Source organism: Girardinichthys multiradiatus, chromosome 8 (assembly GCF_021462225.1).
Source record: "Girardinichthys multiradiatus isolate DD_20200921_A chromosome 8, DD_fGirMul_XY1, whole genome shotgun sequence".
Taxonomy (NCBI): Eukaryota; Metazoa; Chordata; class Actinopteri; order Cyprinodontiformes; family Goodeidae; genus Girardinichthys; species Girardinichthys multiradiatus.
In genome coordinates this window covers 20951978-20965216 of record NC_061801.1, presented here as the reverse complement: position 1 = coordinate 20965216, position 13239 = coordinate 20951978, and the positions used below count along the sequence as shown (strand labels likewise).

The following is a 13239-nucleotide window of genomic DNA, read 5'->3' as shown; positions in this document are numbered from 1 at the left end:
TCTCGCCGCCTCTAATAGGCACTTTTCTGTGTTAAATGATCACCGGGTGTCAAGATTAAAGAATGGCTACTGCTTCCCAGGGCAGACATGGATGGGAGACAGAGAAAATAGCACTCCATAATTACTGATAAATCGAGCTCACTGCCCCCCTCCTTCCACTTTGTCCCTATCCACCTGGCCCTGGTGTCAATGTGAGGGGCTGAGCAAGTTAAACTGAGGAAAAAAAGTTGACCACGCCAGGCATTTTTGTACTGCTGAGGTTGCAATTAAGTTCAGGCAATTCAGGGCCAATTGAGTGACTTGGAGCTTTTATTCACCCTCTGTTCGTCCCTACTTTCAAGTGGAACCTACAGTCCTAGACACAGAGCAGCTGCAGCCAGAGCACAAATAGCTCACAGCACAGCAAAACTACATTCTGCTAAAATCTCTAGCAAAGACAGGGAGGCATTTTTTTTATTTGATCTCTTACAGGGTTATAACCTTTCTGAGAAAGCAGAGCAAGCATCCCTGTCCACTAGACACCACACAAGTGCACCGGAAGAGACAGTGGTGGATAAAAAAAGGGAGAAAGGTGGGGAAGCAGCTGGAGGGGTCTCTTCTCTCAACCAGGCAATTGTGATAGGTTGCCAAGTAGCAGTCCACTGCCATTGTTCATTAATAATCCAAACAGCCACGGTGGAAAACAACATGATGTGAATTGAGTCCGACAGAGCATGAAAGAGTCTTCTGCAGTAACATGCGTTAGTTCTGTCGCCTCACAGGAAATAATCTGAATATTTAGTTCAGTCAGTGGGTGATAATGAAAACCTGGACATTACAACCACCCACAGACTATCTATAGAATGCTTCATCATGTTGTGTAGATGGGCTGAATCCATCCCAACTAATGGGCCATGAGTATAAACTTTATTGTCCCAATAATGATACAGAAAAGTCATTTCTCTTGATTTATAGCAAATTAAATTGTGTCCCAGTTTACCATTATCTGCTTAAGAGGGGGATTATTTTGTTTTACTCCACTTCATCAGGTCAAATGAGTACTAACAATTTTCGGAAAGTATCACTCCAGTGGTGCCATTAATGGCCATTTTGTCCTGATCCCCTGGTTTAAAAAGTTCAATGTGCAATGTAATACCAGTTGGAAATAAGTATCTATGTCTTAGGGGCAAACACAAGAAACCTTTTGGGGTGTTGTATTTCAGATCTAACTGCAATCTTTTCAAACTGGCTGTGCCTACCCTGAACAAATAGTTTCTAACTAATGCAATTAAATTACATTTATTTTGTTCACATAACTCCAAGTTATAGTAAATGTAATCTCAAGGCACTTTACCAGCCCAACATGTTAAATTCATCCCCATAATATGCAATAGTAAGCATTTTAAATCATTCAATTCATTCTGATGCAATCCAAAGTCACATTTAAAATTAATTATATATAGTCTAATGTAAACCTAATTATGATACAGTGCAATCAAAGTGAGCATTTAAAAAAATGCTAGTAAACAAATGCTAGTAAAAAACATTATATCTAAGGAAGCCCAGTTGATTTGAACTGGTTCTAACCAAACATAATCTGAGAAAATAAACCTAGACACAGTTGTCGAAATTCCCAAGATGGTTTTGTTTGGTTAGGCATAAAATTTTGTTTTTATGCAAACATGCAATAACATGCAATAAATGAAAATGTATCAGTGTGAAGAAGAAACAGGTTAGATCTCATCTGTTTGTGTTTGATTTGATGCAATCTTGATTGGATGTAAATTGTTTAGCAGCATAAATTAATAAATTGTTGCCTGGTTAAAATGTAGCTACATTAATCAAAAAGTACAGCTGCATTTTATTTTTTTGTTTTGCCCTAACCTTCTTCATTGCTATTGATTTTCAGTCATATGAAAATAAATTGTGCTGTAGCTCTGAAACATGATAGCAAAAGATCGGTGGCTTTCCCAGAACTTAAACCTTTGACTGCATACTGTTAAGAGACTTTCCTGCTTATAAGAAATATGGAAATGGTAAAACAATATGAATAAAAAGTAACTACTCCTTTTTTCTATACTGCAAATGTGTGAGTCATCTGTTGTTAATTTGTATAAGTTTTAACCATTTCTTTTTAAATAATTCAAGGAGAATGCTCTCTGCTGTGTTTCCAAACTGACATGGATCCTTAAATGAAAGCAATGGGGTTATTATTATGAGAACAAAAAAGACAACAGGAAAAGCTCAGGTTTATAGCAGTGTTCCTGAACTTAGTTCAGTCAGTATCTTCCTTCTTTTCATTTTAGCAGACCATTCAAGGGAAAACTAGTAGGTCTAATTTTTAAAATCCATTTTTTTAGATGTTTTTTTTAGATTCACTTAATTTCTTACTAGAAGTTCTTTAAAATATATCCGTCCATGCATCCATTTTCTATACCCGCGTCTTCCATAGTGGGTCGCAGGCGATCTGGTGCCTACCTCCAGCAATCTACGGGCAAGAGGTTGGGTACACCCAGGACAGGTCGACAGTCCATCGCAGGGCAACATGGAGACACACAGGGCAAACAACCATGCACACACCCATTCACACTTAAGGTCAATTTATAGAGACCAATTTACCTAACACTCATGTTTTTGGACTGTGGGAGGAAGCCGTAGTACCAGGAGAGAACCCATCCATGCACGGGGAGAAAATGGAAACTCCATGCAGAAAGACTCCCAGCCGGCAGTCGAACCTAGGACCTTCCTGCTCCCAGACAATAGTGCTACCAACTGCACCAACATACAGCCCGCTTTAAAATACCTTTTACCACTATTTGTCATGATTTGTAGGTATTGATTTTGTTTTGGATCTTACTCATGATTGTATGTTTTCCAGGCGGTGCTTTAGTTCATTCCTTTTTGGTATAGTTTCTTATTCAGTCTGTTTATGGTGCATTTTAGTTGTGTTACTTTCAGATTTATCTTTTGACTTCATTGTCTTTGTTTCTCTGTCCAGTTCCCATTAGGTTTTGTTTCCACTCTCAGCCTCTTTCGGTCCACCTGTGTCATGTTAATCAGTCTCCTTGCTTTCACCTGTGCCATCCATGTTATATACTCTGCTTATATACTCTGCTGTTCTGTTTACCCCTACTGTTGGTTCATGCCAAACCACCCTTTCTGTGTCTCAACTGTTGCCATGCCAAGCCTCTCCATGTTCATTCCTGTATCTGTTAGATACTTCCTGCTGTGAGCTTTTTTTCTTTTTGGCTTTATTAAAACCTTTTTCTTTTCACCATGCTGCTTCCTGCCTGTCTGCATTCCGGGGTCCGATCCAAGAACCACTTCTTAACACTAATAGACAACAAAGAGTAGAAGAGATAAGAAACATAAGGCAAGAATGGGGGATATGACTTGCAACTCAGATCGTGAGTTGGAATCAAATGGGGAAAGGACGTGATTATGCAAGCACCACCATTAGCTACAGAGTGTACCACAACCCATCTTCACATTTGTTACTTGCTACTTTAATAGTCATTAAAGAGCGTTAGATCAGTTTAGATGTACTTTATCTGTTCGGCAAAGGGAGATTTGCTTTGAGCATACATTTGCTGGCTCTGTTCAAAGTGCAGCTTAAACAACTTCAAGACATATACACTGTAAGCTGTACCGCAAAATGATAGCCTCCAGCTAGTCCCTTGTTTACTCATACTCGTACTCGTTTTTGGTTTTGGTTTGCATATAGTGCAATTTAGACTTGCTTAAACCATAAACACAAAATGTAAAGATCACTAAAAATTAAGGTAACGAAAGCAGTACTTTAAGCTTGAAATTATGCTTCATTCATTTACATTTTTTATTCTTCATCCTGAGGCTGAACTAGTTTACATTCAGCAAAAACCTGAAGAATGTTACAACCTGTGAGATTAACTATGCCCTGGAAATGTAGCAACATTCAATGGAGAAAAAACTGTTACAAAAGTGTTTTTTTCTTTCTTCATTTAAAGTATAAAACATTGTACTTATAAGTAGACATGAAGCTGATCAAATAAAGAACCAGGAAAAAATAAAGTTAAAGGTAAATGATTGACATGGCAGAAGTGCCGAATGCAATGCCCTGTGATCACAGGTACGCATAAATCTCTGGTCAATCCATGTTTCTTGAGCTACATGTGACAGGAATTGGCTCTTAAGCAGACAAGCTCACATACAAGGAATGCTAATGGGCTCCTGGTTCACCCATTGGGACATGCCGGACTGACATTAGTGAACATGAGGCGTCTATGTTTAGAATTCTAATTAATATACATGTCTGCTGTTGTGGCAGATTTTCAGCTTGAGCCATTTAAAATATGCTCTACGTGCAAGAGACACATACGGATATAGACACAGACAAGGTCAGGTACATAAAAAAGGGGAAAAAAAACCTTTTGTGAAAGTGCTGTGTCAGGTAATTTCATGTGCTACTTTTGGAGTCACAAGCACAACGCCTTTTACAGCACCAAAGCTGTTGAGGTAAACGTATGCAGTGCTAATCAGGCCCATTTCCTCCAAATTATGTCCCATTTTGCTTAGCTGGTTAGATCTGTGAGAAAAGACACTGCTGCCCTGATAAAGTGTTTCTTTAACAGATCAGGAAAAAACAATTCTTTCTACACTGCACTGTGAAGCCTCCACAATACTGCCTGCAAGTTAATGTTTATTCACACAGACAATAACAAATTATTAATAAAATGTTAAGTATTAAAACATATTACTCATTCATTGCTTTGAAGTTCTTATTCTTGTAGCTTGTCAGTTATATTTACCAATGATTTCGCATTTTCCAGGACACTTATTAAAAGAAATGACAAACCGTCTTCTTCCTCACTTTTCTCTTACTATGCTTCATCTTCAACTTGTGCAGATTTAGGGTCTTATCTCTGGGATTACCTACAACTTTGAAAAAGGAATCAGCTTTCCTTTGAGTAAATAACTCTCCTGTCGACATGGTTATGTAATACTACAAATGTTTTAAGTGCGGGATTACAAGCAAAGATCCCTTAAACTGCACAACATCTACAAAAGTACAGAAAAATGTTTCATAAATACTTATGCAATAATGTCTGGCCGACTGTTTTGGAGGCAGCCAGCTAACCAGCCTGACCGAGTGAGGATGCATCAAAACGCAGAGTTCTAGGAAAAGGAGGCTGGACAGTGAAGCCTTAGCAAATCATGGCTTAGAGTTCTGCATAAGAAAAAACAAAAAAACTACACTAAATCTTTTATTCCGTTTATATTTGTCGCCTTAGTAACAGGATGGATCAGTTATAGCTGAAAGCATACAGGCAACATGCACACCCACCAGATCTCTTAAAATGTAGCTGGACGTACTAGCATTGCTGGCAGCTAACATCATTCAGACCAGAGAGCAAATATAAACCTCTGCTGCAAAACCTACAGTACATCCTGATGTTGTGGTGAATATCTGATTTATAACCAGAGGCAGGAATGAAAGAACACAATCAGAAACAATCCCCAACAATAAATCAGTACAGTAGTTGGTTACCAAGGTGACTGAAAATGGGCAAGATAAGAGATATAACTGACCAAGGAGTGACACTGATTACCTGGGCTAGTACTTGTACTGCTTAGGCTTTAAGAAATGTAGAGACTGACACTCCTTTCCTAAGTGCTGTTTGATCTCCTGCATTTGAAAAAAGAATCTGTGTCAATTTCATCTGGACAAGAAAACGACAATTTTGTTTCATTAGATAATTATTCATTAATATCTTTAAAACTACAAATAAATTATTTTCTCAATTATAATTAATGAAATACTGACCGATTCATAAATTTGATATTACTAAAATGAAAATACCCAAAATAACACATACTTTTTATTTGAAGTTTTTTTCTGTTTGCATGCACTGGACTCCTATATAAAATTATTATTTTGGGACATAACTGATAAAAAAGTAACACTAATACATTTTAAGTCTCAGAAAATCAATATAAAATATTAATCAACAATCAGATGTCTAGTTTGTGATGTGGAATAGTAAATTGACTTTATAATGTGACAGCAGTTTGAAATGTGTGTTCAAGTGCCAGTTAGGCAAAACGTAAAGCTACAACTTTTCACTTGAAAATTAAATGAAATCTTGCATGGTCAAGCAATTTTATTTTAAAAGTCATGACATACATTTGTTCAATTAATGGGTCCTAGCCACTATGTTGACTGAGCTGCAATATACTGTAAATCACTTATGTTTGGACCCCAGGGGCATCAACAAACAGCTCACTCAATCACCCGCATTACATCAGTCATGAGTCAGTCTATGACTACTCTCTTGCTCAAAAATAACTGCTAAGCTGTTTAATTTTTCAAAATTAGAGCATACTGTATGTGGTGAAAATAGTCCACTTCACATCTTCAGCCAAACTTCACATCATAAATCCCAGATGATCTGAAATACTACAGAAAAAAAGTTATTTTATTATTAAGAAATAATTAGGGGCACCCAAAATGTTCCAGTAGGGAGTACTACACACTTCTTAATCATTATGGGAAACCCTGGAAAGAGAGGGATACCTTCTCTGCAAGAGTCCTAATTAAAAAATTTCAGGCAGATTATCTTCCCATGATTTTTCACAGTTTAAAAGAACTGAAATGTGGGAAAAAAAAGTGGTCTTTTCAATTTATGCTCTGAAGCAAAATGTGTGACAAAGATTTGCCAATTGTTTTGAATTGATTATGACCTCATCCTTTGTTATGTTGAAGTTTGATTCTTTCTGAAACAGCTTTATTGGAGCAATACATTCATGCAGTGGATACTAGCTGTTTTATAGGACTTATTACTGTATCTTTTAGTATGATTTTACTGTCAGTGAAATTTTAGAGAAGGTGCAACTTGTTTCCCTGACAGCTAGATAGTCAAGCAAAGTACGGACTGTCTCCCTTTTAGGAGATCAATTTTAGGAGATGCTGAACTATTGATATCTACCTGATACAATAACAACATTTGCAGTGATAGCTTTTGTTTTGGTGGTTGCAAAGGCAACTAGAAGGTGAGCAGGTTCAGACACTGCTATATACACCACAAAGAAAATAAATCAAGCAAGGAATTATTCACACCCCAGGGAGATTTAGGTTTAAACATATCTTTTATTTCACCCAATGTGTTTCTTCTGACTAAAAGTAATAATAATGTTTTGTATTACATAGCCAAAATCTGATAGAGAATGAACGAGGATGAAGATTAGGGTACTGGCAAGGAATCCTTTCCACCTCAAATACTGTTATTTTGACAAAATAAATAACTAAAATACCAGTGGAAACATGCAAAAAGCTGGCCAGCAATTAAAAGAAGGGTTTAATTGCTTTAATGCCACCAAAGATATATCCACAAAATATTGAGAAAGGTCTCTCAAACCCCCAGTCGGTCGTGGCAGATGGCCGCTCACACTGAGCCTGGTTTTGCAGGAGGTTTCTTCCTGTTAAAAGGGAGTTTTTCCTCTCCATTGTTGCTACATTCATGGTCAGTATGAGGGATTGCTGCAAAGTCAACACCAGGGACTGTCCACTGTCTCTACATGCTCATCCAGGAGGAGTGAATGCTACAAGTCTCTGACTAGATGCAATCTGCTGGGTTTCCTTAGACAGAAAAACTTTGTATCCAATTTGAATAAATAACTGAATCTCACTGCACTGTTCAATGGTTACGATTAATTGGAATGTGTGTACCTGACTTTTGTGAAGTGCCTTGAGACAACATGTGTTGTGAATTGGCGCTGTATAAATAAATTGAATTGAATAAGTAACTTCTGACATGCCATTTTTCAAAAGAATTTTATAAAAATATAGTTTTTATTTTGTCAGTTTTAACGTTTTATATTATTTTATTTATTATTGTATCTCTTTACAAAATGCATGTCTCAACTACCAAAAACAAGGTTCTTGGTTGAATAAAAAAATCAATATAAATTTAAATCTGCCTGGGCTGTGAAGGCTGACCAAAAGAAAATGCTTTGACTGTTCAAGCAACTTAGTATTTCATTTTCCCTGATATTTTCCTTAAGTGTTCAGTCAAATAATAAGTCTGATTACTAGTTATTCATAAACTTGGTCTTGAGTTTATTGCTAAACAGGTGTAACTTTTTCAAAAGTTCATTTTCCCCTGTTACATCCGGAAGCAGTGACTTTCACAGAGTGGAGGAAAACTGAGATTGGTGATCATTCTCTCTGCCTCATTACCACAGAACCTTTCACATTATAAAGTCCAGTGATCTGATACATTGTTGATAGTAGAATAATAATTAAAACACCTTTAGCAATGTCTTAATTATGTTGTAATGTTCACATATTAATAAACTGATATATGGCTCTTCAAAAAATACTAAGATTTTTATTGGCAGTCAAGATTCTGTTGGAACATGCAGGTTACAAAAAAACACATTTAGCAAAAACCTAAAAAAAACTATTAGATACATAAAGTAAATCTAAGGTAGATTTAGATTTAAAAAAGGTTAAATATCAAAGCTGAACTTTACTGTTAAAAATCTGTTTTTAAACAGAGGATTTATTTTGTATGCAATATGTCAGAAGCAACTTGTACAAAAGAGAAGATCAAATTTGTATATTGACTTGTCTCCTTTGGGATGCAAAGGAGACAAAAATGAAGTTAAGGTTCTGTGTATAATTGTCCACCAGCACAGACCCCTGCACATCAAGACATCATACTCCCTGTTGCAAAGCAAGGTGAAATTATTCCAATAAGTGCATAACTAGTGCTGTCACTAAGCCAGCTAAACCAAGGTGGTGTCAGGCAAGATAAATGACTGTAGTTACTTCTGTGTTTTGAGCGTTATCATATTTGAGCACTAATGACTTGAGTTTCCTGGCAGTGCATAATGGGTCCGGGAGGCAGAGGCTCAGTTTAGTGTCAGTTTTCAATCCAGTGTTTCCCCACTTGGCAATTATCAAGAGCTAGGTAAAGATACGTATGTGAGTGTGTTTCCTCAATGTAAGTGTCCCATAAGCACACAAAATTTACATACTAGAAAGCCCATTTTATTTATTTATTTTGTAACATAAATTAGCTGCTGATACATTCTAGCCAAACTACACCATCCAAAGAAATAGTACTGGAGCAATCAGCTTAGCGTGTGAACCATTCATGAACACAAACTTTATGAATGCATGCTAAAAGTAACAAACTACTACTAAAACATGTTTTTATTGACTTTTCTCCACATAATTTTTTTTCTCAGACTTCAACTCATATTTAAGTTGTTATATTGTCTACAAATGAACAAACATACCAGTCAGAAAAAGGAGATTTGTTTGGTTCCAACTGCTTGACTTGATTCATTCACAAATATTCAAACTGAAACCAGCTGGTATAAATAGAAAAATAGGGACATTGTGAAGAGCTTAAGATATTAAATTTCCAAGCTGTTTATATAATACAGTTGTCATTTTTGAACCCTTTTCAGTCTGCCCGAGGCTTCACATTTACTTTGGCTTCACAAAGCACTTACATTTTCTTATTCCTTCATAACAAAAACATAGCTGCCTTTAAAAGCAGATTTATTCTCAAACCTTCCCAAAGGAAGATTTTCCCTGGGATCTTCAAAGAAAAATTAAACCAAATGTTCCTTGCGATTTGCCAAACACTGTTATTTTGACAAAATAAATAGCTAAAATACCAGTGGAAACATGCAAAAAGCTGGCCATCAATTAAAAAAAGGATAATCCTTGGACTACATAATGTTCATTAATGTTCGGTTAAAAAACCTCCAAAACTTTCATAGAGATTAAATTAGGCATATGTGGATTATATTTAATAATTAGGTGACTATAAAAGGCAATTGGTTGCACCAAATTTGTTTTAGTTATCAGAGTAAAGGCATCGGAAAATAAATCTGTGCCACACTTTTCAGATTTACATTTAAAAATAATGTGTCCATTTCCTTCCAGTTCAAGATTATAAGTTACTATGTCTGAGTCTATCACATAAAATTACCATCAATTACCTTTTGTCACATAACAAATGTGACAAAAGGTGAACATGTTTAAGTGGTATTAATACATTTGCAATACACTGTAGGTTTATTCTGTTATACTTTAGATCTTTTTCAAAATGGGTAATTTCTGAGTCTTGTAGGTCACAGCAACATGGTTTGAAAACATTTTATCTGTGAGCCGTCCAGTGAAAGAATTCAAACGGACCACTGCTGCTGCTTGTTCTCCTCTCAGCCCCTGGAGGTATGATCAACGCTGGGTCATCTAAAGCCGTGACACAAATATAGCTTTAAGCTACTGCTGGCATTTTCATTTTGGAAATGTGATTTAGACAGCTTTCCTTTTGGGAATGATTACATGTTGCCAGCATTTCACCATTGAAAAGGCCACCAGATTGAATAAAGCATGCCGGATAAGGCAGCTTTTCTTCTGCAATTTCAGCTGCCACAATGCTTTATTTATTTTGCACTGCACATGTGGAAAGGAGGGCAGAACAAGAAATTGACTTGCATTATAATTTCAAATAAGGCTTAACGTTTTTATTTAAACTCAAACTAATGCCCCCATGCTTGGAAGTTGCATTTTAGGACATACTTGGTCATGTTAATGCAGCTCTCCAACGAGGAAAATGTCAGATAGAAACTGCAGCAATTGCAGATAAAGCTTCCGGGGTTATTTCAAACAAAAGCTGCTTCTCTAATTTCATAGAGTTGCTATCAGTATCATACAGAGTTATCTTGCCCGTGGCCACATAATGACAGACTGTGTAAAAGAGCAGGAGCTCCCCTCGCAGTTAGCAGGCGGAACAGCAATCACAGCAAGTTGACGGCAACTTTGCCTCACTGATGACACGCTCACGCGCACAAAGCAACAACAACAAATTCGTGTACGTGCTTCCAGGCTTAGGACAGGACAACACGCACACAGAGACAGAGATCAAACCTCATTTCAAGCATGAAATAGCAAATAAGATGAAGGTTGCAGATTAATAACAATGACAACAACATGACTCCCAAATGATTTTTCAAGATGTTACTTTTAGGTGATGGAGAACGCAGTTTCTTGAGTGAAGTGGTCAACAAGGATGGCAAAAGCCACTATAGAGTGCAATCGGGGTGAGATTGAACAGAAACTGTGAAGGCACAGTTGCCGACTGCTCATTGATTAGCAGGCCCGGCCATACACCTACACTTACAATGTTACCTTTGTAATTTTCGTTCACTAAAACCACGGGATTACATCCCAGCCTTGAATTGTGAGATTACTGTTCCTTGCCCCGTTATATCCGCGATTTCGCAGCATCACCTCCATGAAATACTGCCCGCAATATCGCACGGAGAGTGCACGTAATTTGTGAGAAAAACTAATTTGCATAAGGTTCGAAGATGAGTGCTTTATAAGAGTGTCTACGTCTCACACTCTTATAAAGCACTCATCTTCGAACCTTATGCATTTACCCGATGGATATTCGTAGACATTCTCCCCGGGCGGAGCTTGGCAGGACATTTAAAGATAGCTTCACCAAGAGGGAGACAGAAAAAAAGAAAATAAAATTGCCTCCATCCTAGAAAAGGACACCACCGACCACCCCAGTAACATGCTGATCACGCAACATCGCCATAATTGTACCACATTGTAGCCCTGCCTACCCAACCACAACCTCGTGGTCAGCGATGGGCAGAAAATATATGTATAAAAATGACGCCGTCGTTTTATGTGAGAGGTCCAAGTCGGAAGACTTACCTAAAACTGACTCTCCCCTCTTTGCTGTATTTGTGCTCCAAGATTTCTTAGTTCTCTAGCCAACAACTTCTGCTGGAACATATGTATCCAGGGCTCATGCTGGTGGCTCAGTCGGTGATGTTGGATTGCGGATGATTTGGCAATCCTTCTCATGCTCAAGAGGAAAAAATCCGTCCTTTCTGCGTGGTCTCTGGCATTGGCGCGCTGAATGTATAAAAGTACTGAAGTCCGTCGGGAGGGCAAAGGGAAAAAAGGGAGCTCGAGTAGTGATATTTATGTTGACGTGTTTGAAACAGTTCTGTTCTCTCTTTTTTTCTCGGCGGAGAGGTGTGGGATGGATATCTAGAGAGGGAGGCTGGGATTCACAGACTCAGGGCGAGAAAGGGGAGGTACAAAGAAGCCAGAATGGTATTGTAGAGGACGGTCATGGCAGACAGTAAAGGGGTGGGTCCGGACTCTGTCAGATAGATGTGTAATGGTTCTGAAGGTTGATGTGTCGTGATTTGTTTTCAGAAAATAATGAATATATATATATCACTATATGCTACATAGTAGGTCGTTTTGGCATTCTTGCGTTTGTGGAAACATCTTCGTGAATTTAAAGCATATTAAGAAGGGCTTTTGAGAAAACTGGAAGCTTAAATAAAGTAAAAAGTAATGAATTTCTCAAATAAGTACACAATATAGTTAAAACACATCATCACTAAATATAGTTTCAAAATATGTATTTCTTACTGTTAAAAACACAATTAAAATTGTGATTTTTTTTTTTTTTTTACACAAATTCAAAACGTTGCTTGTTGCTGTCCATGGTGCTGAAATGATCTCAACTAACATTGAGATCAAGTTGTGTGCGAATCTGGGACGCAAACTGACATTATTGAGCTGTCCATTGTGCTTAATTTCCAGTTTGAGATTTTTTTTTATCTGTTTCTAAACAGTGACTGTGGTGTTGAAATCTACTTAGTAGTAGGAAGCCAATAATGTACAACGAAAATATATAACTAGGTAATCACTGATTATGTCTGCGTCATGACGTCTGATGGTATTCGGGATATCTTTGGCAGCGAGTGAACATTTAGTCCTCAAAGTCAGTGTGTTAGAGTAAAGAAGTATAGATTTTGGGAAAGTCTGACAAAAGCCAAATTGTGATGGCTGGGTTATAGCATCTCCAAAACTGCAATTCTTGTGGGTTGTTCACAGTCTGCATCAAAATATATATCAAAAGTAGTCCATGTGAGGAACAATGGCGAACCTGGTCTGATCTAACAGATCAGATCTGGTTCTGTTAAAAAAATAAAAAATAAAATAAAAAAACGTCACCTTTGTGCATATGGGGCTGGATAGGCTGCAGGCCAGCACACCACAGTTTTCAGATTTTTATTTCTAAAACGTTTTAAAAACCATGAATCATTTTTCTTCCACTTCACAATTCTGTACTATTTTGTGCTGGTCTATTACACAGAATCTCATTAAAATATATTGAATATTGTGCTTGTAAATTAACAAAATGTAATAAATTACATTACATT

General features: G+C 37.2%; 1 protein-coding gene across 1 annotated transcript in view; it reads right to left on the bottom strand.

Moving 5' to 3' along the window:
* Positions 1–12067, bottom strand: part of brinp1 (bone morphogenetic protein/retinoic acid inducible neural-specific 1) — a 184428-nt gene extending 172361 nt beyond the window's left edge. The window contains exon 1 of the mRNA XM_047372154.1: positions 11708–12067. The gene's annotated coding sequence lies outside the window, so the exon portion shown is untranslated. The remainder of the gene's footprint in view (positions 1–11707) is intronic.
* Positions 12068–13239: the final 1172 nt, after the last annotated feature.